The sequence below is a fragment of the Megascapheus bottae genome, chromosome 19, assembly GCF_031878675.1.
Source record: "Megascapheus bottae isolate mThoBot1 chromosome 19, mThoBot2.hap1, whole genome shotgun sequence".
NCBI lineage: Eukaryota > Metazoa > Chordata > Mammalia > Rodentia > Geomyidae > Megascapheus > Megascapheus bottae.
The window spans coordinates 47,463,776-47,467,798 of NC_143527.1; the positions used below are offsets into that span (position 1 = coordinate 47,463,776).

Consider the following 4,023-nt stretch of genomic DNA (forward strand, 5'->3'; position numbering starts at 1 on the left):
GATTGGATCTCCTTGACTTTTCTGTCCCAGGGTCAGCACCTGCAGTAATGTGACAGAGATTTTGGACAGTGAGAGACAGGTGCAGGCATTTGGCCTATGTGCATGGACAGATCACATCCTTTATCCATCTGTACACTGGTCCCTGTGCACTGGATCATGGAGGCCGGTCACAAGAGCAACTGAACATGACCTGTAAGTGAGTTCATTTTATATCACTGTGCATATCTAAGATTACAGCAAAAACAGGCAATGAAGACTTCCATTAGATCAAATCAACAGCCAGGACAAATGGCAGGGATAAAAGTGGTGTTGTCAGAGCATACCTGCAAAGCTTAAAAAGCTAGGCACTTTCACAAGGATCCATCCATATTCTTACCCTCTCCTCTCTCACTGCCTTGCACACCACAAACCTGTTTTAGACAAATTTACTTTCCGCCCCAGAAAAAGACAAGAGTCCATAAGGAAGATTGCTTCAAAGTTGTGATGCCTCTTTGACTATTTTCTGTAACTTGCACGCAGACAAAAAAGAAAGTTTTGTCTCTGGCTGTTGCTTATTTTGGTTGAGTGGGCTCTGAACCTGACACACCAAAATGAGACTAGGCAGGGGCCACCATTGCATTCTGAGCCCCTATAGCTGAGACAGGGTGTGAATATGGAAATCAGACAGGCCCTTGGGGCAAGGATGAGTCCCTCAGGCAGTCAGTGTATGGAGCTGCTCTGGGCTGGCCACTGGATTGGGACCCCTTGAAGCTTGTGTTCAAATCCCCAGGCTTCATCAGCTTCACGGGAAAGCAAGGAGAGTCTTATTGGCATGTGTCCGGCTTCCTCCCATTCTTAATTCCTGGGCTCGCAGTGCCTGTCTGATTCACAAACAGTTGGCTAGTTTCTTTGTAAACATGAGGAGTTGGAACAGCATTCAAGACTCTCTTTCTTCCCTTCATTTAAAAAGCAATGACAGGGCTGGGAGTTTAGTCTAACGGTAGAGTGCTTACCTTGCATGCATGAAGACCCTGGTTCGATTCCTTGGTACCATATACATAGAAAAAAAAAGCCAGAAATGGTGCTGCGGCTCAAGTGGTAGAGCTCTAGCCTTGAGAAAGCCCAAGGACAGGGCTCAGGCCCTGAGTTCAAAGCCCAAGATTGGCAAAAAAAAAAAAATGATGACATATGGGATGTGGCAATAAAAATATTTAATCTTGCTTCCTACAGAAGCAAGATTAAGTATAATGTACTGAGTCGATGTAATCACAGTGTCCATGAGGTAGAAAAGTTCTAGGAGCAAAAAGATAATGTTCACCAGGTACCACGTGGCTCTCAGGGATAATCCTAGCTGCTCAGGAGGCTGAAATCTAAGGACTGTGGTTCAAAGCCAGCCCGGGCAGGAAAGTCCATAAGAGTCTTCAATTAATCATAGAAAAAGCCAGAAGTGGCACTGTGGCTCACGTGGTAGAGTGCCAGCTAAAGCTAAAGGAGCTCGGTGACAGCACATAGGCCCAGAATTCAAGCCCCAGGACTGGGAAGGGGGGGGGAAAAAAAAAAAGGAAATGTTCCCATGTCAAGAGTTCTTTATTTGGAAAAAGCAGATAAGACCAAGAAAGCAGGATACCCAATTGACCTTCGTTCCTACCAATCTATCATCACCTCCAGTTTACAGATGAGCAAACTGAGGCAGAGAAATTCAGGAACTTGCTTCAAACCATGGAGATTCTCACCTAATCCCTGCAGGTGAGAACTACTACTCCAGATGGCTTGGCAGACTTGGCTCTCACACCTCCCCACACATAGCTGCCCTGACCCAACCATAATTTTATCAATAAAACTACGATCCTCCATGCAAAGCATTTCACAGCTCTTGTCCCATTGAAAAGTCCTGTAGCGTCCCTCCCTTCCTGCCTGCCACCACTACAGAGGAGTGGCATTATCCAGTGCCCTGTGGAAGTTGGCCACTGCATCTGCCCCCAAACACATACCAGGTACCTGGGATCCTCACTTTCTCCAACTTGAGCTCATTCCTGGAATGTCCTTCCTACACAAATCCTGCTATCATTTCAGGTCTGACTCCACTTCATGTTTTCTGCCTAGCCTTCCAGAGTTCCTTCACTCCACAAAAATCTCCCTCTACTCAGCACCCCTGAAGTCCTGAGAGCCCCATTCCCAGAATGTGCATTCATTGTTCTCTGCAGACCTCACTCATCTTTGAAGGCTGTGACTCTATCATTTGCATTTTCTGTTGTCCTATAGTATCTAAGCCCGGAGCTGACTGAGCATAGTAGTAGCTCAACACATCCTGGTGAGTTGGTGGAAATGATTGATGTTGATTAAACAAGAGTACCACGATCAAAATGAAAAACAGCTGGTGGCATTTGATAATGACACCCGAAAGACTGGTGATTTGGAGACTGCAGCAGTTTCCTAAGTTTTCAACATGTGATCCTTTTGTAGTGAACAACCTAATTAGTTTTTTCATAAAAGCATCTCAGCATACATTCTGGCAGCTCATCAAAGGTTCCACTGCAGACTTAATAAGAGGTGAGTTGCCCATTTACCATCATTATTGGCCAGCTGACATCTTGGTCTCTGTGGAAGGAAGTGAAGGGACACCCTCACTAGCAGGCTCTGCCCCCCTACCAAATCTCCCTGTCCTGCCCTGCATGCTTGTTCTGCATTCACGGCAGAATTAGAAGAGAATTCTTTGTTTGGTTTTTAAATTTTTCTTTAATTTTATTTTATTGTCAGGGTGATATATAAAGGGGTTACAGTTCCATTCGTAAGGTAGTGAGTATATTACTTCTTCAACATTGTTACCCCTTTCCATGTTTTTCTCCTATTCTCCTCCTCCCACCTCTCCCTCCCAAGCTGTAAAGTTCATTTACAACATATTGTCTTCTAAGGATTGCTATAACAATTCTTATTTTATCACTATAATGAAATGCCTGGGGTAGGCTCACTTCAGAAGGAAAAGGAGCTTGTTTGGGTTCACAGTTGGGAGGTAGAAAGTTGAGGGGCCACATCTGGTAATGGCACTCTTCGTGGGGCCCCCAAATAACACAGAGCACCCATGGGGAGAGATGAAGAACTCTCTGTCTCTTAAAAAGCCACCATCATTCAATCACAAGACTGCCCTGATGATCTATCTACAGCACCCATTTGTCACCTTCTTTCTCCATGCCACCAATAAAACACACGAGGGCTAAACTCCTGCATGAATTTGAAAGAAACCATAGTCATACCCCAGTTCCATCAAGGCTTCTTTCCAGCACTGCTGCTGTCTACAGTGCTGCAGAGGAGACAAGACTCAAGCTTCTAAACATGGGCACCTTTCCTGGCCTAAGCGGCCCCTGGCACACCCAGCTTCCTTCTCCATCTCTGAGTTCACTGACTAAAAAGATTCCCTCATGTCCCAACAAGTTGGAACCTGTTTCTTTTACTCTCCCATGTTTGTGAATACTCTGCTAGATTGTATGATATACATATTCCCTCTGTGTGTCTCTCTCGTGTATGTTTCATGCTAAGGATCAAACCTAGAACCTTGCCCATGCTAACCATGCACCACACTGCCCCTCTACCACAGCACCCCCAGCCCTTACGTGTTTCTTTTATTTGGCAGCAGATGCCCCCTAAGACCAAGATGCAGCACCAGACACGTGTTATGCAGCACAGCCAGGCTTTCTTAATGGGGTCACCAAAGGTCAAATCTCCATGTGATGTGCTCACTTTGGCAGCACATATACTAAAATCGGAATGATACAGAGAAGATTAGCATGGCCCCTGTTCAAGGATGACACGCAAATTCGTGCAGTGTTCCATATTTTTGCCACATTGGATGTTCATTAAATGCTCACATTCTTTAAAAAAAAAATCTCCATGTGACATGTTGATTTCTAATAGCCCCGTTTCTCATGAAAAAGGGGAGTGTGCCCCTTGCCTTACAAATGTAAGCTGGCCATGTGACTTACTTTGTCAGTCCTGTTTAGAGAGAAGAAAGTAAGTTCAGAGCCAAAGACTTCAACCAGCTAACCCTCA

At 45.1% G+C, this 4,023-nt stretch overlaps 1 non-coding gene across 1 annotated transcript; it reads left to right on the plus strand.

Annotated features, from left to right (window-relative positions):
• The first annotated feature begins 3,706 nt into the window (after positions 1 to 3,706).
• LOC150049983 (U6 spliceosomal RNA) lies at positions 3,707 to 3,813 on the plus strand. The gene has a single exon (XR_016538910.1). It is a non-coding gene; the product is annotated as a U6 spliceosomal RNA (small nuclear RNA).
• Positions 3,814 to 4,023: the final 210 nt, after the last annotated feature.